Genomic DNA, 24468 nt, shown 5'->3' with positions numbered 1-24468 from the left:
TTGGTTTATTGTTTCCTTCATTTCAAGTATTTCAGTTTGTTTTTTTTTCAGTATCTCTAACTCTTTATTGAAATGATCTCTTGCTTCCCGTATTTGGTCTTTTAACTGTTGATTGGTGCGATCATTTAATGCCTGCGTTTGCTCTTTCATCTCCTCCTTCAATGCCTGCATTTGCTCTTTCATCTCCTCATTTGCTTCTCTGATTGTTTTAATTATGTACATTCTGAACTCCCTTTCTGACATTTCTTCTGCTGTGCTGTCATTGGGTTTTATTGATGTAGTATCTAGGTTTGTTTGGGACATTTTCTTCCCTTGTTTTCTCATATTGGTCAGCTGTCAGTGGGAATCTGAGATATTGCAGATTTCCTCTATTGTCTTATAGTGTCCCGGTAGATTTCCAGTGTATCACCTCCCAGCCTTCAGTAGCCTGAAGTCTTGGAGGAACTGGATAATGCAGTGCTTCCGAAGAAAGCTGCCCCTAGCCCCTACTGGTTCCAGGGCTTGGAGCTGGCTCTGTGCGGAAAGGCTCTCACTGGGGGCCTGCACCGTGCAGCTGGCCATGTGGGGGGAGCCCACCACCGGAGTGTGGAAGGCTACCTTGGGAAGACTCTAGCTGCCCTGCCCTGCTCTAATAAGCCACCCCTATCTGTTCCTGGTGCCCAGGCCAAGTTTCACCCAGTGGGGGAGACTCACCCCGTGACTCTATTTTTGTCCAAGTCTCTCAATGCCTCCCCTTCTTGAATCCTGGGTTCTGGAGCGACTGGAGATGCAGTCACCCTCTAGGTCACCATCTTGGATCGCCCCGTGGAAAGAGCCTGCGGCCAGAGTGGGCAGAGCCGCCTGAAGAAGTCTCTGGCTGCCCTGCCCTGATCCCAGAGGCTGCTTGCAGATTGAAGCTCTCCGTTGGCTAGGGGACTTGTGGCTGTCTCTATGTAGAAAGTCTCTCACTGGGTGATCTGTTCCAAGAAGCTAGCCTTGAAAGGCGCCTCCCACCGCAGGGGTCCAGGCTGCTTGGGGAGGTCGCTGGCTGCCCTGTCCTGGTCCCTGAAGCTGCTTGCGGGCCAGAGCTCGCCACGCTGCTCCGGGACTTGGAGCTTGTTCTGATCAGAAAGGCTCTCACTAGGGGGCCTGCTCCGAGAACCTGGAGAAGCTGGCTGTGTGGGCGGGGCCCAGCGCCAGAGTGCAGAGGGCTGCCTGTGGAAGACTCTAGCTGCCCTGCCCTGCTCTGATAAGTCACCTCTATCTGGGCCTGCCACCCGGGCCGAGCTTTACCCAGTGGGCAGACTTACCCGTGACTCTATTTTGGTCCGAGTCTCTCAATGCCTCCCCTTCTTAACTCCTGGGTTCTGGAGCGACTGGGGATGCAGTCCCCCTCTAGTCCACCATCTTGGATCACCTGCTATTTGTTTTTAATGTCTCATCTGATTTGTTCCTCTTTTCCTCCATTAGTATCTTCTGTTGTGTATAATATATATTTTATAATTTTCCATTTTAGACATTTTTGTTATTTTCATTACTATATTTTTGGAGGTTTTCCCTTTGTTTTTTCTCTGGGGGTTGCAAAGTGCATTTTAATTTAAAACACTCATCTTCAGCTTAAAGTCAACTTAATTCTAATAGAGAGATGTTTTTCCAATATATGTTCATTCCCTCACATTTATGCTACTGTCATCACTAATAATATATCTTTATAGAGTCCAGTAATTAAATTTTATATGTATTTTTTACAGTTAACATTTAAACGAGTTAAGAGAAAAAACTATAGGTATACTGTATTTAATATTTACTTACATAGTTACCTTTAACAATGCTCTTTATTTGTTCATGTTGAGATTATTTGTTGTTTTTTGTTGTTGTTTTTGTTTTTGGTACCAGGGATTGAAGCCAGGGGTGCTTAACCACGAGCCACATCCCCTGCCCTTTTTATTTTTTTATTTTGAGACAGGATCTTGCTAAGTTGCTTAGGCTTCACTAAGTTGCTGAGTCTGACTTTGAACTTGCAATCATCCTGCGTAGCCTGCTGAGTCACTGGGATTACATGTGTGTGCTACCATGCTTGGCTCATGTGTTTTGGAATTACAATCTGATGTCATTTCCATTCAACCTAAAGCCAGATCTGCTAGCAACACCCTTTCTCATCTTTTTGGATTTGTTGATAGCTTTATTTGTCTTCCCTTTCTTTGAAGCATATTTTTTGCTGGTTATGGCAGTTCAGATTGACAAGCATTTCATTTTTACCTTAATACTTTGAATATGTAAGGCATCTAATTATATTTCAGCCTCTGTGGTTTCTGGTGAGAAATCCACAGTTAATACTATTTGAGGATCCCTTATATATAACTCATTTCTATCTTGCTGCTTTCCAGGATCAAACTTTGCCATTATCTTTTGACAGTTTTATTACAATATGTTCAGGTATGGATTTCTTTTTACACTTATCCTACTGTGAAGTTCTTGGATATATAGATTCATGTGTTTTCATCAAATTTGGCAAGTTTGGGATGTATCATATATTTTTTCTGTCATCTTCTCTCTTCTTCTGAGATTCCCATTATGTGTTTTTGTTGCGCTTAATGGTGTCCCATATTTCTCTGAGGCTCTGTTCATATTTCTTTGATCTTTCTTGTATGCATTTTTCAGATTGCATCCTCTCAGCTCATCTATTTTCAAGTTCACTGGTTTTTCCTTATGCCAGCTCAGATCTACTGTTGAAGCCCTCTAGTGAACTTTCCATTTCAAGTATACTTTTCAACTCCAGTTGACACTTTTTAAAATATTTTCTACATTTTTATTGATGCCCTATATTTAATGAATATTGTCATCAAACTTTCTTTTTAATTTTTTAAACATGGTTTCTATTGGTTCTTTGACTATGTTAAAAATAACTGATTTGATATCTTTATCTGCTAGGTCAACATCTGGGCCTACTTTAGGCAGTCTCTATTGCCTGATATCTCCCTAGGGCTAACATTTCCCTCTTTCTTTTTTCTTTTTTCTTTTTTTTTTTTTTTTGGTACTGAGGATTGAACCCAAGGGGCACTTTATACTGAGCCACATTCCCAGTCCTTTTCTTTTTATTTTGAGACAGGGTCTTGCTAAATTTTTGAGGCTGGTCTCAAACTTGAGTTTTTCCTGCCTCAGCCTCCTGAGTTGCTGGAATTACAAGTGTATGCCACTGCACAAAGGCTATTTCCTGTTTCTTTGCACCTATCATAACTCTTTGTTAAAAACTGATATTTTATATAATATATTGTACAAAACCTCAGGTTCTGATCCATCCCCAATGTTTGTCATCATTTCTGTTTATTCATTCACTTTACGACTTGCTTAGACTAATTTCGTAGTCTATCTCTCCTGCAGTAGGTAGCTAATGATGTCTGCTCAGGATTTTTTAATATTATTTGTATTTTAAACCTAGCTTCCTAGGCTTAAAATATAAAACTGATTCTGCATAGCTTAATAATCAGCCTATGACTGATCAGAAATTGTGCTTAAATAATGGAGCACAAGAAGACTTCCACCATTTGCCAATTAATCTGTGAGTAGTTTGAAGATCTAACTCAAGTTTGGGGAGATTTCAAGTCTGCCCAAGACTTTCTTTGTGTGTGGTATCTTATTTTCAACATGGGTTAGGTAGATAGCTAGAGCCTTCTTTGGTCTCTTCTGAGCAGGTGTGCTGTCTTCTATAAACATACAGATTTATAGACTACCAAGGATATGTGAAAATTCACAATGCCTATCATGTTCCCCCCAATCTCTCTGTTAAATTTCTGTCTAGGGGCTCATGTAGTGGTGCATGCCTGTAATTCCAGCAGCTCCAGAGACTGAAGCAAGATGATCGCATGTTCAAAGCCAGGCTCCACAACTTGGAAAGGCCCTAAGCAACTTAGCAAGACCCTGTCTCTAAATAAAATATTTAAAGGACTGGGACTGTGTCTCAGTGGTTAAGTGCCTCTGAGTTCAATCCCTAGTACAAAAAAAAGAGAAAATTCTGGCTAGTCTGCTGATCTGTTGCTTTCTACAACTAGTAAAGAGATATCAGATTAACTGTGATTTGCTAGACTCTCAATGTGATAATCAAGGCTCCATGGTTTTCCTTGAATAAATATGTCTTGATTTACTGGATAATTTTGGACATGTTTTTAGTGGGGTTTAAAACAAAATATTTTCTCAATTTTATTTTTGTGGGGTTTTTTTTGAGGGAAGTATTTTCCAAATTCCTTGTTCATGTATTGTGAAAGTCCCCCAATTGTTTATTCATTGTTGTCTAAGATTACCTCTCCATGAACATAGATATAGCAATTTTTTAAAATATTTTTTAGTTGTTGATGGACCTTTAATTTCTTTCTTTCTTTGTGGTACTGAGTATCAAACCCAGTGCTTCATACATGCTAGGCAAGTGCTCTACCACTGAGTCACAACCCCAATCCTGAGTATGGTTACTTTAAAATTGCCCCCAAATTAAAGGACCTTGATGTCTAAAATCATGGTGCTATTATGGGAAGTCTTACACCTTCTAGTCATTTTTATGTAAATATAAAACTGCTATAAAAATATCCTGTTTTTAAAAAAATTAAGGCAAAGATTTTTCTTCATTTCTCCAAAGCACAAAACAAAATAAATATGCCGAAATCATTTTCAATATTCAACTAATAAAAAGAAACTATTAGGTAATCTGATGATCCTCAGCTACCAAGTGTTGCTTTTGTTTTCATGTTTTTTTCTCATAAATGTTTTATATTATTGATGTATTCAAATGTATTTGTCTGTGTCTTTATGCATTATGCCTAGCCTACCCCAAGGTTTTAAACACTCTTTTGAATTTCTCTTTCTACTTGTACAACTTTATACTTTATATTCAGACATTTACTCTCTAATATTTGCTTTTGTAAAAGTCATGAGGTAAAGATCTAGCTTTATTTTTCTGAACTGAATACTTCATCTTTTCTCCTTTGTTAAAAACTGGATTCCTGTGTATATATAGATCTATTTTGGATTCTGTTCTTCTCAAGATTAGTTCCATTTTCACATAATTTGAATTACTTCACCTCTATGGTAGGATTTGATATCTGGTAGGGAGTCTTCTTTCACTGTTTTCATTCTTTTCCAAAATTGTCTCATCTATTCTTGCACGCTTTCTCTTCCAAGCAGTTTTTAAAATCAGTTTGTTGGATTCTATAAAAAATTTCAATTAAGACTTTTATTGGGGTTAAATTTATAGATTTTAAAAAGTATTTGACATATTTCCAATGTTATGTTTTACTCTACTAGATATAACCTATCTACCACTTCATTCAGATATTCTTTTATGTACTTCAGTGAAGTTTTACATTTTTCTTCATCTAAATTTTGTACATTTATGAGATTTTCCCTAGGCAGTTTATAATTCTGGGAATTTTTATGACTGGAACTTTTATCTATTACATTTTCTAGTAGATTATTGCTGGTGTATAAAGACAACATTGCTTTTTATGTTGCTCTTGTATTTTGCCACTTTGTTGAATTATTTTTATTGGTTTTAATGGGTTCTCTGTTAACTATGTCGGATTTTTACATAAACAATCATATTTTTAACAAATAATAATGGTTTTATGTTTCTTTTTACAATATTTCTATCTCATTTACCAAAAGTTAGTCCATCCATCCAACTAATATTTATTAGTAAACTGCTTTGTTCCAAGCATTGTTCTGCACTCTGTGGATAGAGTAATGGGCAAAAGGTTTCTGCCTTCTAGGGCTTATATTCTGTTCAGGATAAATTGATGATCTATGAAAGACATAAAAAGACCATTACCATTGGCAAAAATATGCCCCAAATTAGTGACTTAAAATAAATATTTATTATCTTGCACAATTTTTGGTGGTCATGAATCTGGGGACAACTTAACAAGGCAATCATGGCTCAGGGTCTCTTATAAGATTGTACTCAAGATGTCAGCTGAACTTATCATCTGAAGGCTTGACTGTGGCTGAAGGATACATTACCAAGGTAGCTTTCTCACACCATTGGCAAATTGGAGATGAATGTTAGAAAGAGACCTCAGTTCCTTATGATATGGTCCTCTCCATAGAGCTACTTAAGTGTCTTTATTACATGTCACCAGGCTTTCCCCAGAAATCAAGAGGGGAGTAGGAAGCTATGAAATCTTTCACGGCCTATCTTTAAAAGTCATGTTTCATCATTTCTGCAAAATGCTATTGATTTCTAAGGTCAACAGTATTCAGTGTAAAAGAGGGCTACAGAAAGGTATGAATATCAGGAGGCAGAGATTATTAGAGGCCATCTTGGAACCTGGCTACCACAAAGTATGCATGAATTCTGAGGAAATCATAAGTCAAAAAATTTGAAGGTGTCAGCAGTAAAGTGCAGAGAAGTAGAGGTCAAGATACAGGCTCATGAAGAATGAGGGAAGATTGTAAAGGAAGGAAACTCTAAGACAGTGATTTTAAATCATTGAATTCAATAATTTTTGTAGCAAAGATTTTGTAACACTCTGAAATGAAATTCATAGATAAATAACAAACCTATTCACATAATTTGAAAAGGTGAATGTAATGTCCTAAGTGCAATATGAAGAAAAATAAAATAAAAAGTTTTGAATAAAATATGACACATTTCAACATTTAAATTCTGTCAAGATTGAATCATGATAAGTATAGTCTTGTCATGATATATTAGAAGATATAATGAAGTCAGTTGCCTCCACCTAAAAATGTCAATAATTACAGATACTATATTAGTTACTCAAATACCACAAATGGTATTGCCATTGGGTGTGAATTCCAAATGGTGAAACAGTACTGGTAAAATTATGATCAAAATAAAGTACAGTATTCCCTGTTTTTTACATGTGTGTTATTCAGTTTTTTGTCACTTGCTCTGACCAAAATACCTGTTAATAACAACTTAAAGGAGGAAAGGTTTATTTTGGCTCATGGTTTCAGTTCATGGTCAAACAGTTACTTTGCTCTGGGCCTGAGGTGAGGCAGAACATCATGGCAAAGGGTGTGGTGCTTGGTTCATGGCAGTTGGTAAGCAGAAAGAGGAGAGAGAGAGGAAGGAGAAGTACAAGCTACAGTCCCTAAGGGCATGCCCCCAGTGACCCACTTCTGATCATATCCCACCTGCTTAGAGTAGTCCATTCAGCTATCAATGAATTAATCCACTGATGAGGTTAGAGTCCTTATAATTCAATTTCTTCCCAAAAGTCCCACCTCTGGATATTTTTATATTGGGGACCAAGCCTTTAACACATGAGCTTTGGAGGGAACATTCCAGATCCAAGCCATAACGACATTTGCATTCTGGAAAAATTCACTCTTAATTTAAACTGTATAAAATACTTGATGTTTTTATATAATATGGAGTTAATTTATAAACTTAGACAAATAGTTTAAAATCATCTGTTTAAGTCTTCTCACTGACATGAATATCCTGCCAGACATTAGAAAGTCACACAAGACAGGACTGTCATGTTGTAACACAGGGTCCTGTGAGCACTGGAATGTTCTTGTCTCATGCACCCAAAGAATGAAGCACATGGACAACAAAGGGTGAGAATTCAGTAGCAGCAAGGAAAGCTCCCACAGCATTGGAGGAGTCCCAAAGAGGGTACCATTGGTGGTTCTGTGTCTAAGGGGTTTTATACTATTTTGATGAGGAAGCAACCTTTTACTGGAAAGTCTCTCTTGATTTTTCTCTTTTTTCTGACTCAATTGAAGGTGTACAATTCTGGTTTCTCATTCCCATAATAGGATAGTTTAATGCTTTTGTTAACCTGAGTTTGTCCTGTACTTGTTCCTAAAACAAAATAATTGCTTGGGTTCAAAACAACTCTCTGGGGTTGACTAATGTTAAGATAATCAAGGAAACACCATTACCATTGTGGCTTTGCCTTTCTAGGGCAATAGCAGAATGTATGGGTACTCAAGTATGAGTGGGGCCTTCCAGTTAGGCAGCCTGAAAGAAACAAAACAACAAACTTTAGCCTAGGTGAAGCAGGCCACAGACCCCCACCCAGAAGATTCTTACCATAATTCAGCAGAAACTCCCACCATATTTGTAACATTTAAGTTCATCATCTTGTCAGACATAGGATATCAGCTATCAGAAAAAAAAAAAAACTTCTGTAGAAGAGCAGTGTGGTTGGTACTTTCCTCTTTTTGTAAATCCTAGGTTTGCAGGGAAAAAAATGTGAAACCTCTATCTGGTCTGGAGGATGAAACAAAAAGTACTTGTCATGTGAACCTCCAAGCCCCCAACTGGGTATAAAGTTCAAAATATTTTCAAAATCTCTGTTCAGTGGAAGATTTTTTCGGTGAGAGACCCTCTGGACCCTGCAGTCAATAAACCTGCATCCTGATAATTCCTTGGGTGTCCACCCCCTTCTGTCCAACTTCATAGGGTTTTAATCTGGAGTGGTGGGATACCATTCTCTGAAATCCCCATTTATATCTGCCTATAGATAATCTAACTCCTGCTTCAATGTGCGTTGCAGGACTTTAGCACCTCTGCCCCCAAATCATTGTGATAACAAAAATACTACTGCAAATTTTTAAAAAATGTCCTCCAGGGAGCAAGGTAGCTCCTATTGTTACCTCCATTGACAACCACTTACCTAAGAGAAGACAGGTAAGATTAGGCAGTAGGAGAGAATGAGAAGTGGAGAGGTGTTATTGTGGAGAGGTTCTTAAGAACAGGACATGAGGTATTCTGAGTCTTAGGGCTTCAATCAATGCTTTGACATCTCCATATATGTTTATTGATGGAATGAAGATCTCAGAACTACACTCGCATAAAAAAGATGGAGAGAGGGTAAAAGAAGCAGACAGAGCTTATGGACCCTTAAACAAATAGGACTCAGGACTACCATGGTGCTTTTATTAAGTCACTTCAACATTTTAGAAACTGCTCTATACCTTTATTTCTTTCACTTCATTTGAGCTCAAATTATAGAGTTCTATACCTTTATTTCTTTCACTTCATTTGAGCTCAAATTATAGAGTTCTAACATGCTTGCTACTGCTGGGAGGTATCTTTCCTTTGCATGTAAGAAGACTAAGGCCCAAAGAGATGAAATGCGTGGCAGAAGTTCTCTACAGTATGTTAATGGCTGAGCTGGGACTAGAGTAAAGCATTTTTACACTTATAAATGAATTAAATCTGATTAGAAAGTGCTCCAAGTGCCTAGGCCTCTCTTTCTTCTTCAGGCTTGTTTGGAGCAAGGTCAGGAACAAATAACACTGTTCCAATTCAGGCTCAGCTTCCTACCACCTGGAAAGTGGTTTTGTTGTTGTTTTGTTTTGTTTGAAGAGCCACACACTTGGAAGTCCTGAGGAGTCAAAATGCTTATACTTGTTCGAGAATCTGCTGGAGTCTTCTGACTCCTGACCACATATGCCCCCAAGCTGGTTGGAAGCCTTGAAACCTATGTGTCTTCTAGTATTGAGTGACCTGAGAATGTTATCAGGCTGCCTAGTAAAGATAGGTCCTCCTCCTACCTCTGTCTCTGGTGTGTGTGTGTGTGTGTGAAAGGTATGCTAGATAGAAGCTGATCTTCTCAGAGTTTTCTTTCTGTCCTTCAAAGGGCTGACAATTATTCTCCATCAGGGCATCCAGAAAGGTGATTTACCTCCCTAGTCATCCTGGTGGTGCTTCTGAGAAATATGAGTTGGTATTTCCTGAGTGTTCCAATTATCTATTGCTGTGTAAAAAGCCACCTCAGAACTTAGTGGTTTAAAACAATCATTTTACTATACCTCACTATTTTGAGTCAGGAATTACAGCAGGACTCAACTGATGATTTTTCTTTCCTTCATGACTGAGGTCATTCTCTGCTGATGGATGGGCTATTCTAGAGGGTACAAGATGGCTTCACTCACCTGTCACCTTATAGGGATGGCTGGAAGGCTGAATCAACTGAATTGTTGTTGAAGGTGCTTACATGAAACTCTCTAGCATGGCAGTCTCAGGGTAGTTGGAATTCTTACATGGAAAATTAAGTCCTCCAGAGTGAGTACTGTAAGAATCCTGGGGGAAAACTGTGTGTCCTTATGACATAACCTAGGAAGTTTCAGAACATCACTTTGTTACATTCTGTTGGTCAAGAAAATCACTAAATTCAGTCCAGATTCAAAGTTGGTGGGGAAGGCATTAGACTTTCCAATGGGAAGTGTAGCAAAAAAATTGCAACTGTTTTAGTCAGCTTTTCACTGCCATGAGCAAAAGACCTGACAAGAACAATTAGAGGAGGAAAAGCTTATTTTGAGCACATAGTTTCAGAGGTCTTAATCCATAGATGGCTGACTCCATTGCTCCAGGCTTGAGACAAGGCAGAACATCATGGCAGAAGAGTATGGTAGGAGAGAGTGGCTCAGAACATTGAACCAGAAAGCATAGAGAGCAAGCTCTGCTCGACAAGGACAAAATATAAACCCCAAAGGCATGCCCCCAGGGACCCATCTCCTCCAGCCACAGCTAACCTGCCTATAGTTACCACCCACTTAATTCCTATCAGGGGATTAATGCACTGATTAGGTCAAGGCTTTCATAACCCTATCATTTCACCTGTAAACTTTCTTGCATTGTCTCACACATGAACTTTTGAGGGACACCTCATATCTAAACCATAATAGTAACTATCATTAATCTATTACACCAGTGTTATAGAGACATTTATTCATCTATTCAACAAATAATTAGTGAATGTCTACTATGTGACAGGAATATTTTAGTCATTAAGAATAATGGTGGGAAATAAAATAGACAAACATCCTTGTACTTGTGCTGGGTGACGGGCAACAAACAAAGAAACAAAATATATAGAATGTGAGATTATTGCAAGTTTTGAGAGAGAAAAAACAAGGTATGGGAAGAAGTTTTGGAATGGAGGAATAAAACTTTTAGATATTGTGGCTGGGGAAAGCCTTCCTAAGAAGCTGACTCCAGTTAAGATCTGTTTTGGTTTTTGGTACCCGTGATTGAGCCCAGGGGCACCTAACCACTGAGCCACTCAGGGTATCACTGAGTTGCTTAAGGCCTCACTTAGGGCTTTGAACTCGCAATCCTCCTGCCTCAGTCTCCTGAGTCTCTGGGATTACAGGTGTGTGTCACTACGCCCAACTGGTTGAGTATCTGAAAGAAGTGAGGGAACTAGTCTTTTAAATATGTGGGAGCAAAAATTCCAGTCAGAGAAAACAGCAAGTATGAAGAGCCTGAGAAGAGATGGTGTTTGGTGCTCAAAATGCTTGAGGAATGCTAAGGAGGCCAGTGAATGAGGGAAGAGAGCAGTCATGGATAAAGTAAGGCTAACAACGGGTCAGCTGGGGAAGGATCAGTTAGGGTCTCGGGAGCTGGAGTTAGCACTTTGGCTTTTCTATTGAGACAGGAAGTCATTGGACAGTTTGGAGCAGAGAAGTAATGTGATCATGGTGTGACCCATGTCTTAAAAGAAATATTCTGGCAGCTTTATGAATAAAAAGACTAAAGAAGTCAAGGAGAGAATAGAGTCCAGTTGGCAGGTGACTACAACCATTCAGATAAAGGTAATTCACAGTGGCTTGCACCAAAGCAATGAATGACCACAGGCATCATGACAATTGATAGAATTCTACAAAAATACTTTGAGGATAAAACATCAAGGCTTGCTGACAAACCAGAGATATTGAGTGACACTGAGAAAGAAAACATGTATAAAAATAGTTTCTTCTATAAGTTCAGTGAAATCCCAGATCTTTGTGCCCTTAGGTACACTGATAGCACCTTGCATATTTTTAACATAGGCTGGTTAAAAAGCCTAAACTGAGAAGAATCATCCCACAGGTTGGCTATGCTACTGGACTGGCTAGATTCTTGTCTATGCATATAAAGATTGAAGTGCCTGTAAAATATTTCTAGTCAAGCCACATGTTTTGAACATTATCATTTGAACATCACTCATTTCACCAGTGAAAAATCACTTCTGATTTTCATTATGCCTTTCACAGTCTCTGTTGCTCTGGTGTCAATTGTATATACCTTAAGTATTTGTGAAGCCCCAGGGTATGTGGGGTTCTTCAAATAACTAACTCATGGAATGTATACTCTTAATTAAGACACTAGATGTTAGTCAAAGTTCCCAGGATGCAGGATGTTGATTAACACTAACCAGATATATTTATATATTGTGTATATAAAAGAGTATATAGATCTCATCCTCTTCCACTCTCTTTGTTAAACTCTTTAAAAGAAAATTTCCATAAAATTTAACTCTCATGGCCTCAGCTCTGAGGCCCAGAAGCACTATATTTCTGTGCAAGCAAGCACTTTCAGGGATTTCGCCCCTGATAGTTTAGACTTTTGTTGGGAGGGTGCAGGCCCATTGACTGGATTGACCTGAATACCTTTCCTTTTTGTGTCAATCAAAAGTTGCAGAGAATGGGGCTGGGGCTGTAGCTCAGTGGTAGAGCATTTGCCTCGCAGGTGCAAAGCACTGGGTTCTATCCTCAGCACCACATAAAGATAAATAAATAAATATTTTTTTAAAAAAGTTGCAGAGTACTCAGAAAGGAACTCCAAATGATGTTTTTTCCCACCACTATCCCACCTTGGTCTCATTTCCCATCAAGACTGATTTTTCCTCTTCTTTTGCAAGACCCAGGATGGATACCACCAGTGTGTGTGAGGGACACTCATCACTTACCTCTGTTCACCTCCCTCTGGAGCTCTGGAGCTGGGCAGCTTTGTATGGGTGAAAATGTGGAGGATAGGCTGAATTTGCTTAGGTGGAGAGGAAGGGAATACCTTAGTCCACTCTGTGCTGCTATAACAGAATGCCAGAACCTAGTTCATTTATGAAGAAAAGAAATGCATTTCTCAATTATCAAGTCTGTAAATATAAGAGCAAGGTGCTAGCATCTGGTGAGGACCTTTTTCCTGCATCTACCTGTGGTGGAAGGAAAGAGGGCAAGGGAGAGAGAGAGAGAGAGAGAGAGAGAGAGAGAGAGAGAGAGAGCAAGGCATCTGTCCCCTCCAGGAAGTGAGCGATAAACCATAAATTTGTTCAATGCTATGCAATAGAATGACTGAGGAAGGAAATTAATGAATAGATGAGAAGGCCTGCAAGTTGAAGCAAGTCAAAATGAAATTGACTAACACACAAGAAGCCTGTGTCCTCCTGGAGCTCACGGTTTGCAACAGGCAATTTGAGAAAGCATTATCCTAACTTTTTAATAACAGAACCCCCATTACTGATCAAGTGTCCCAGAGAACTCTCTCACCCCACCCCTTTCTTTTTCCTTTGGTACTGGGGATTAAGCCTAGGGGTACTTGACCACTGATCAACAGCCTCAGTCCTTTCTTTTATTTTGAGATAGGGTCTCACTAAGTGCTGAGGGTCTCACTAAGTTGCTAAGGCTGGCCTCAAACTTACGAATCCTCCTGTCTCAGCCTCCTGAGTTGCTGGGATTATAGGTATGCACCACCACACCTGGCTAAGAAATATCTTGATGTCAGGTAATTTAGGCCAGCACTGGGAGAAGATTCATGCTCCTCTCCTTTGCCAGTTATTTCTCCCAGTTTTGGCCACTGAAGTATTAAGGGATGTCAGACAGGGGACTTCTGGGAAAGTTTTACATCTCCATCTCGTGACCCAGATGCTTCATAGAAGATATTCCTGTATTTTCCATTATGGATATGAGACTTGGAGTCAGGAAAGAACAGGAAATCTGTAACTGTGCATGACACACTGAAGCCCAGGCAAAACCTAGAGAAATTGGAAGAGTTGGATGGCAGATTATGGAGGGGAAGAGGATACAAAGAAGATGGTAAACCACAGAATTGAGCATAGTGAGCTTGGCTAAGGAATCAACCCAACTTGATTCACGTGCCTACCACCCTTAGGGACAAAGGAATAGAATCTATTACTATACAGAAAGAGAGAAAAACAATAGATGACAATTATTGATATCATTCACTATTTATATTTTCCAATGCCCTCTCTTACATTGTTGACTGTTTTGAGGTTCTGCCAAGCTGTCAATCCTCCTTCTCCAAAAACTGGAGCATAGGTGCAGGATCCTGGAAGCTATGTTGTAACCCTGCCATCTGGACCAAACTGATGGAACTACAGAGAAACCCTGATCCAAGCAAGGGCAGCCAGATTCCATTTCTATGTTACTGTCTAGGAGTGCTGGGTTCATTATCTTCATTCAGCAAAGAAGAAAAGAAAACTTAATTGAAGAACAGGACACAGAGCTAGCAATCAAGCAGCAGGTCTATTGCAAAAGTGACAGTGACAGACTTCAATGAAGAGAAGGGGCCCTGGAGCCAGGAGTCCAGTGGGGAAGTTTGGGATTGTTGTTTTTATGGTTCCCAGAATTTCCTCATTTCCTTCTCTCCTCCCCTGTCTACACTTCCCTAACTATTATTCATTGGTGACCCCCACTCTACCATCCATGAATCTATTTTAATTTTTCTACTGGATCCCCTGCTTAGGAGCATGAGTACGAAAGTGTCTGTCTGAGTGGGTCTCCCACTTGTGTCGATGAGCATTTGTGTCAACCGGGAAGTTGACCTCATTTGAAGACCCTCTTCATACTGCTTTGGTCTAGACCTTCCCCTGACTTCCTCACTCACCATCTTGCCCTGGCTGCTTAAGCCCTTCCACATCTCCCTCACTGTGAATCTGGAATTGGAATTCAGAGATGCTAGTCAATCTATCTCAGTCACTAAAACCCAGGATTTGTAAATCTAATAGCTGTTGGGAAACTATATTTTGTCAAGTTTGTGGAAATGGAGAGAAATTGGGGTTATAAAGAGAAGGTGAGTGAATGTTGAGACATGAAAGACCACATAAACCAAGAGAGTAATTGGAAAAGAACCCAGAAATTCCTTGATTCCTGATGACTTTCCAGATCATGGGTTTAGTCCCTCCTGAAACATCACTTTTCTTACTGACTCTGTGTTCCATGAAACTCCACATACCACATAATAGCCTTCCTTCTGACTAAACTAGCTCAGGTAGGTATCCTTTACTAACAACCAGAGGCACCTTGATGAAGACATTATATTGTTTAATCCTCAGAGCAAATAAGTCATTTCACAGATGAAGAAACAGGACCTCCAGAGGTCGATCATACAATAAAGAATGGTTTCCAGTGAGGTGTGCCTAAAGAAGTAACAACCTTGGGCAACCCACAGAACCTTGATGGACCTAAGTCTGAAAAATATCTGTGAGCTTTCTAGATCTCTTGAGCACCTTGGATTAAAAATGCATTTTAAATCCCAGGAATGAGGAATTTAGTTTAATTTTTCTGAAGGAAAAATAGCTAACTATGCTTCTCTACTACAGCACTTCTGACATTGTATTGAAATTGTTTGTTTACTTATTTATTTTCCCCACTAAACTGAACATTGTTTATCAGTGCCTAGAATGCATTAGATGCTCAATAAATATATGTAGAATGGATAACAGAAGAAACAGCAGCTTTTTATTGATTTATTTTCCAACTGAGTGCGTCCTATCTGGATGTTCCACATAACATAGTTGAGGGATGGAAAACAATGCCTATTGGTAGAAAGAGTGTTGAAAGCACACATGGTTTCTAGAATCAGCTGTGTCACCAACAGCTGTGTGATATTAGGAAAGTCTTTCCTATATAAAACAGTAGGGAGTAGATTATATGGTCCCTGGAGTGGAAATCTAACATTTTTTTCCTGTAGTATTTGAGATTGTGCCAGAGTCATGGTGGGGGGGTACTTTATCACCGAGCTACATCTCCAACTCTTTTGATTTTTTATTTTGAGACAAGATCTTACTACGTTGTGAGACTGACCTTGAACTCATGATCCTCCTGCTTCAGCCTCCTTGAGTTCCTGGGATTACAGGGATGTGCCATCACATCTGGAAAAATTTAACATTTTGTGATACCATTGATCCCTCTCCCTTTGTCTAGTCACACCTCTACTTTAGAGTCCACGTTTTCTCAAAGGATAAAACAGAAATCTACATTCACAACTTCCCTTACTAGTAGGCTACAAGTATATACCTTAGAGTCTCCCTAACAGATAAACTCAATTATAATTTGGAAAGTAGTTCAATTTGAAAGAAAATGACATGAAGGAAGCATTGCTTGGAATCCATTCTGGAGAGTATAGGGGAGAGAGGCAACTTTCACAGGCAGTGTTGATAAAGGTCCTTGTAGTGATGCACTGGTTCTGGCACCGATGCTGAAGTTATACTTGTCATCTAGAGCAGCAACAGTGATTCACCCAGAGGAGCTCAACAGACCATTGCTTTTGGAGGCAATGTTACTCTGATTGCCTGACCAATTCAAAATTTTGGAGCCACTTAATATACATACGTCCTTATTTTTTTCTAGCTGGTGTGAGTCCTCAAGGCCTCCTCAGGGACCCTTGGACCTTATTTTTAGGTTCTCTGGTTCAAGCAATAGAAGTTCTTTGAATAATTTTAAGCAAAAAAGTGACTTGAGCAGGTTGATTTTAGAAAGTCAATTCTGACTGTGGGGCTCCAGGAGCAGCACGTGTTGTATTCTGTGAGCATTAGCCCCTCGTAACATCAAGGCCTTGGTGTAAAAAAATAAGAGGGAAGCCAAGAAGGACAAATAGGACGATATTGTAAAAGTTCATTCAGAAGACGATCTTGGCTTAGCTCACAGTATGCATGAAAAATTCAGGTTAGATTTTGAATTCAGATCCTTGTGAAGTCAATACCCATGTTCTGCTCTAAGTACCAATGATCTCCAAACACAATCAGTTAAAAACAAATGAGAAACAAAGTGAGCACACCTACCACTCTACCAAATATATTCTTTACATGATAAATAAAACTTTACAATGAAAGTAAAATGAATGATTTTCTAAAACTCTTAAACATCATAATAGCTTCATAGGATCTGTAGTTGATATCTCAAGTTACAAAATGCAAGAATTTAGAACAGGGTTTACTTCTAAAGATCATGAGTATACATCCAGATTTCAAAACATCTTTAAAATCCAGAATGTGGGAGCCCATGTTTTATCAGACTTCATTAGTTTATAAATGCCCTTAAGTTGTAGCATGACAAATAATATTATCTTACTAGAAATAGAAGTGCTATCTCTGCTGTGTTTCTTTGGAGGTGCTGTTTGTTTTCTTTGCTTTCTATGTTTACATTATTTTATCTTTATTGTTTCTTTGTAGGTGTGTTTCTAAATGATTTTTCCATTTTTGTGAGTATTAGTTTATTAAAAATAAGATATATACATTCGTATTTCCACCTAACTGAGCTCACATGGACACAAAGAATTTGTCATACATCAGAGAGAATATGGTACTATCAATCCCCCCTCTGTTGGATGTCCCACTCTGAAGATATCTCAACTATAGTATGTGACAGGTGGCCATGCTACGTAAGGGCTGAGTAAAAGTGCCACTGTCAACCTTTATATTAAATATTAATAAATTACAGTTTGTATTTTTATCTTAAAAACTAAATATTAAAAAAAATTTTAATTTTCTCTAAACATCTCACTGGATCATCTTCCTCTCCTTGATTTAGAGCCCTCTGCTACCTATGCTAGGTATTCCATATACTTGGGTTCTGTGTCTCTTCTTTTGTTTTCCCTCTATGAAGTGCTATGATTGAACCCAGGGCTTCACACAGACCAGGCAAGTATACTACTGCTGAGTCACATATCTAGCCCTTATCCTTGGGTTCTGCATCTGTAGATTCAACCAACTGAGGATTAAAAGTATTTGAAAAAATTTGCATCTGTCAAAAAGACATTTGCACTTTCATATTTATTGCAGTACTATTCACAATAATTGAGAAAAGGAAATAACCCATGTATTATGGTTTATATATGAGGTGTCCCCTAAAAGCTCACGTGTGAGACAATGCAAGAAGGTTCAGAGTAGAAACCATTGGTTGTAAAATTCTTAACCCACTCAGTGATTTAATCCCCTGGTAGGGATTAACTGAGTGGTAAATGAAGTGGTGGGGTGTGGCTGGAGGACATTGGAATTGCAGCATGACTTTGCTGTATATATTTTGTTTCTAGAGAGTGGAGACTCCTCTCTCTCTCTCTCTCTCTCTCTTTCTCTCTCTCTCTCTCTCTACTTCTTGATCACCATGATGTGAGCTGTTTCCCTCTGCCACACTCTGCCATGATGTTCTGCCTCACCTTGAACCCTGAGGAATGGAGCTGGTCTTCTATGAACTAAGACCTCTGAAACTGTGAGCCCTCAAATAAACCTTTCCTCCTCTATAATTGTGCCGATCACATCATTTAGACACAGCAGTGAAAAAGTTGACTAAAACACCACATGTCCATCAACTGATGAATGGATAAAGAAAAAGTGTTACACATACAATGTGGAGTATTATTCAGACATAAAAGGGATGAAATCCTGTCATTTGCAACAATATGGATGGAACTGGAGGCCATTGTGTTAGGTAAAATAAACCAGGCATAGAAAAACAAGTGACACACAATCTTACTGATATATGGGATCTAAAACATTGGTCTCATAGATGTTGAGAATAGAATGAGGGTTACCAGAGGCTGGAGTAAAAGGGGAGTGAGGAATGGGGAAAGGATGATCAACAGGTACCAAGTTACAGTTAGGACAGATGACTTCTGATGTTCTATCATGTAGTAGGGTGACTAAAGATAATGCTAATGCACTATATATTTCAAAACGCCTAGAAGAAAAAACTTTGAATAGTTTCACTGCAAATAAATGACAAGTGTTTGAGGAATAGATATTCTTTTTAAAATTTATTTTTTATTTTTTATTTTTATAGACTGTATTTTTATTCATTGTACACAAATGGGGTACATCATTATGTTTCTACATTTGTGCACAATGTAGATTCATACCATTTGTGTAATCATACATGTACATAGGGTAATGATGTCTGTCTCATTCCACGGAGGAACAGATATTCTTGTGCTAATTTGAACATTACATGGATGCTCACTTCAGCAGCACATATACTAAAGTTGGAATGATACAGACAAGATTAGCATGGCCCCTGTGCAAGGATGACATGCAAATTCGTGAAGTGTTCCATATTTTAAAAACTACATGGCACCCAATAAATATGTGCAATTTTACCTGTCAATTGAAAATTGCATCTGTATTGAACATGTAGCCTTCATTCCTGTCATCATCCCCTAAACAATATAGTCTAACAACTATTTGCATAGCATTTACATTGTATTAGGTATTATAAGTAGATATGATTTAAAGTATTCAGGAGGTTATGCCTAGGTATATGCAGATACTACAATATTTTCAAAATATTTTATTGGCGAATTATAATTATACATAATAGTGGGATTCATTGTGATATATTACACGAATGCTCACTTCAGCAGCACATATACTAAAATTGGAATGTACTTAGCATCATTTGGTCTATTTTATTACCCCCTACTTCCCTTACCCCCTAATTTCCATCCTATATTGGTTTCCCTACAGTATTTTATACATGGGACTTGAGCACCTGCAAATTTTGGTATCTGTGGAGGGGCCTGAAACCAATCCCCCCATAGATACTGAGGGACAACTGTATTATTAAACATACTCAAGTAATAGATGGCATGAAGAAAGAATAGGAGAGTACTTGTTGATATCATACCCAGAATTAGCTGGGATGCCTATTTATTCTACCACAGCTCTGACTAGTTCAGATAACTCACACAATTGCCTTTTAACCAAAGCTTCTTTTATACGTAGTTATTCTCCCCCACTAACTGACATTTATACACAATTTGGAGATAAACTAATAATAAGAAATGTTAGTATAATAATTAAATGGGTACTAGCTTATATTTGAGAACCAAAAGCAGCAAAAGTCAATGTTAGTTTCATCATAAAAACCTTATTAAATTCTTGTTATGTACCTATTGTTGCTCCAGGCAATATCATGTACATTCTCTTTAATCACCTACCTCTAATCTCTGCACCAAGTCTGTTCAGCAGATGTCAATAGTGCACAGAGAAAACAACATGTTCTCCCAGCCTGATGCCCAGGTGGATGCTCAACACATATCTGTTGACTTAATCTTCCAGTCAAACTTAAAGTTACACTTCATAAGTAACATACACGAGAATAGTTATCTGTAAAAATAAGCCTTTTGTGTATAGTATTATACAGAATATTATTGTAGCTTCTGCAGTAGAAATATCCCAAATCATGTTGGCATAAGGTAGGAGTTCATTTTCCTCACAGATCAGAGTCTGAACTACTATGGTAGCTCTACTCTTCAAAGTTGTCAGGGATCTAGGCTGTTCTGTTTCTTCTTTGTGTGTGTGGCACTGGGGATTGAACCCAGGGACTTCCATTGAGCTACGTCTCCAGCCCTTTTTATTTATTTATTTTTTGAGACAGAGTCTTGTTAAGTTGTGCATGTTGGCCTTGGATTGTGATCCTTCTTCCTCGGCCTCCTGAGTTGCTGGGATTACAGGCCTACACCACTGCACTTGGCTCAGATTGCTTTTGTCTTATAGCTCCATCTACCCACCAATGCGGTCTCATCTTCATGGTTAGATTGGCTCACCACTTATCTACATTCCAGTCAATGAGAAGGGTGAAAGAGGATGGGGTGAGGAGCTTATCCCTTTCCTTTAAAGGACACAATTCACCAATAGCTATGGCACATCCCTTTACCTCCCATGGACAAAAACTTACCTTTCCTTCTATATGTATCACACAGTCATACCTAGCTATGAAGGAGGCTGGCAAATGTCTTAATTCTGGGCAGTCATGTGTCAGTTAAATCCTGTATGCTATATTAGTATGAGAGGGGAGAGGGAGGGAACAGATACGGGAAAGCAACCAGCACACTCTGCCACAGGTACCCCTTCAACGATTTTAAATGGTGAGCTAGGGATGGGACTAAGATATCTTCTAGCTTCTGAGCATGAAATATCCTAAAATATCCATAGGAAGATATCAGTTTCCAAGGCAATAAAGCTAGGACTATGTCAGTCATAAACTTATTTCATAATGATTAAATGAGAATCTATGGAAAGATCAGGCAAATGCTAAGAATGGATGCGTACATCCTGATCTGGTTGGGGACTTACCTTTCCCAAATAAGATAATATGTATAAATCCTGGAAAGAAACACCTTGGAGTAGAGATGGATACACTTATAATCATAGATTATAATCATAGATGATGTCACCTGACTTCCTTTTTTGTTATCGTGGAATGGAAATCACATTTGAGATTTCCTGAGCAATCTTTCTTTTTGAGAATGTACTGCACAGTCAATCCATGTTCCATTGTCATGGAAGGTGTGTTTCCCAATATGGCATCTTGCTCTGTTAAGACAATCTCTTGAGATTTTGTTCAATACAAATCAGAGTCTCATATCAGATCTGTTTTCTCATCCATTCATTCAAGCATCGACTACAGGCCAAGTGTTGTTGTAATCACTGGATCATTCTGGAACAAAATGAAAACCTCGAATTCCTACTTCACCTATATCCCAGAAAGATCATTAAAATCATGGACTTTGGAGCTTGGGGTGTAGCTCAATGGTAGAGCATGTACTTAGCACACGTGGGGCCCAGGGTTTGAACCCTAGCACCACACAAAAAAATCATGGTCTTTCTGGTATAGAAAGATCCATCAGTATCCAAAGTAAATAGGTAGTATTGACTAATCACATCCACAAAGCACATCACTAAATATACTCTGATTAAGCAGGGATCTTGTGAGAGCTCTAAATATCACTCCCCTGATACCTTCTAAAATCTGAAAAGTATTTAACCTCTTCCTCATATCATGTTTCCTTTCTTTTTTTAAGCAGTACCATGCTAGGCAAGTGCTCTACCACTGAGTTACAACCCCAGTCCCTGTCATGTTTAAATAAATCAATACATTGTGAAAGCTATTTTAAAATTATGCACAGTTGCAGCCCAGAGAACTTAAGGTAACACTTCATTGTATCAATTTTAGGAGATTTATTTGATGCATTTAATGCAACTGGTAACTGAAGAATCTATTTCGCCTATATAAGTAAAAAATATAGGCAGTTACCAAATCAAATCTCTGAAACGTGGCATATATTTAGTGTGTTCTCTACCTTCATTACTTCTGGCAAGATACTGTACCTTAATACTCGATACTCAATTGTACTCTTCTCCTTTTCTTTCCTATTTGCTATGCTTTAATTCTGTGGACCATATGAAGATAGAATATTTTACCTTTTAAAAATGACAAAAATTGGGGTGGAGTTGTGGCTCAGTGGGAGTGCTCACCTAGTATGCATGAGGCACTGACTTTGATCCACATAAAAATAAATAAAGGTATTGTGTCCATATACAACTAAAAAAATAAAAATAAAAATTCTTAAAAATGACAAAAATTTCCTATAGGAAAATCATTTCATTAAATAAATGGCTAATATTATTCTTATATCATTTATAATCTTTGTCATAGACTACTTAATGAAGTTCAGTTAGATTTTAGTAAATGTTATCTTGTAGAGTAGATCTGTTTCCTTCCACCCTGTTTCCTGGGATCAGTGTGGGATAAATTTATTGGTGCAGAATTTCATGCACATGAACTGTGCCAAGCAGTGTGATAACAATGTATCTAAAATATGAACACATAAACATTTTACTACTTAGATCAATATTGCCTCTAGGATTCAGTTTCTTTAATTTACTGATTGGTAAATTTTGCTAATTTACTTTGACTTGTGATCAAGTCCCGACTTTACCACGTTTTTGTGTTTGGATTGACCCTGGGTGCTTTAACTCTCCCAACCCTTTTTATTTTTTATTTTGAGACAGGGTCTTGTTAACTTGCCAAGGCTGACCTTGAACTTGTGATCTTCTTGTTTCAGCCTCCCAAGTAGCTGGAATTACATGCATGGGTCACTGTGCTTAGTTTGCCACTTAGTAAGAGAGGAAATTTCATACTTTTCTTAGGCAAGCAGCTGAAATATACTTTACCTCAATTTCCTTGTCTGTAAAATGGGGTTAATAGTAGTGTCATTTGTTAAAAATAAGTGATATAATATATCTAAAGTGCTTTACACAGTACTAAGTACTTAATAGACATTAGCTATTATTACTATTACTATGATTATTATTATTAAGTGGGTTTTCAGCAACATAGGAAATCTAGTCAATTCCTTGATAAGAAATAGTGTGGAGGCTGTTGGTCATGTAGAATAGGAGGAGGGAGACTATTTCTGTGAACCGCTGGGAGAAAAGACTAGATTATAGGTTAGCCAATAATTGTAACTCATCTAAGGAAGATGAGTGGGCAACATAGAAAAATGAGAGTTCCCAGAGGCAAAATTAGATTGGGGGTTATCAGTGATGTCCCAGGGTAAAGACTGTAGATACAGGGGATGCCAGTTGCTATCAGTGTCCTGGGCTTGGTGACAGAATGTCTTCAAATGCCTCCTTCTCTCTTATTTTGACTCCACCTTCACCAAGTAGTTTTTTTTCTAGTGTGTTGGGATTATAGGATGGTAAACATTGCAATAACTAGAAAAGGCTCATCACAACTCAGTAATAAGTGGATATTTTGGCTTAAATATCCTGTCACGGGTTAATGGGAGCCATCATCAAGAGTATAAGGAGGTATGGGTATACTCAAAATGTATTTGAGGGGTAGCTGTGGTTTGAATATAGTTCTACAACAAGTCATTTGGTAACAATTTGATAATTTGCTAAGAGGTGGTAGGCCCTTTAAGAGGTGACTAGATTAAGAAGGATTAGCGCCTTTCTCATGGGAGTGAGTTTGTTCTGACAGCTAGTTGTTTTGCACTCCTCATATATTGTCTCTTCCACATGCACTTTCTTGCTTTTCCACTTTCTACCATGAGTTGAAGCAGCACGAGGCCCTTACCAGAAGCCAATCAGGTGTCAATACCATGCTCTTGGACTTCCCAGTTTTCAAATCCATGAACCAAATATACTTTTCCTTTTTACCCAGTCTCAGCTGTTGTATTATAGCAACAGAAAATGATCGAAGACAGGGAGTAATAAGAGGTTAAAGTCTCATGACTTATGATAACAAAACTGAGGTTTATGTCCCAGATTGAGTGGCCATCCTCCCCCCTCCAATAAATAACAAAATGATCTATACTAAGAAATATCTTCCTTGCATGAATCTGAATATTTTGGACTACCCATGAACACCACTGTTCATTTCAGTTCCACAAATACTATCTGAGTGCCTACCCTGTACCAGGCTGGATCCTTAAATGACAAGAATGAAAAGATCTGGAAAGATGACCAGGAGTTTCAAAGCAACAAAGGGCTGTGAAGATTATCCAAGCAAAGAAACTGCATGAGGAAAAGCATACAAGCATGAAAAAGGTTGCTGGGTGCTAGGGAATCACAAGTATCTGAGCACATGCAGTTAGAGGAGGCCATTCTGTCATTCTCACACTGGGAGACAGTGCGGTAGAGGAGAGGGATCATAAAATGCACTTGCATCACCTTGGTT

The 24468-nt window shown here is 38.6% G+C and overlaps 1 non-coding gene across 1 annotated transcript; it reads left to right on the top strand.

The window, feature by feature from the left end:
* Positions 1-18955: 18955 nt before the first annotated feature.
* Positions 18956-19062, top strand: LOC124972795 (U6 spliceosomal RNA). Its single transcript, XR_007106569.1, has one exon. It is a non-coding gene; the product is annotated as a U6 spliceosomal RNA (small nuclear RNA).
* Positions 19063-24468: the final 5406 nt, after the last annotated feature.

This window comes from Sciurus carolinensis, chromosome X (genome assembly GCF_902686445.1).
Source record: "Sciurus carolinensis chromosome X, mSciCar1.2, whole genome shotgun sequence".
Taxonomy (NCBI): domain Eukaryota; kingdom Metazoa; phylum Chordata; class Mammalia; order Rodentia; family Sciuridae; genus Sciurus; species Sciurus carolinensis.
The sequence above is the reverse complement of the archived record's forward strand: the minus strand, read 5'-3'. Positions and strand labels throughout refer to the sequence as shown.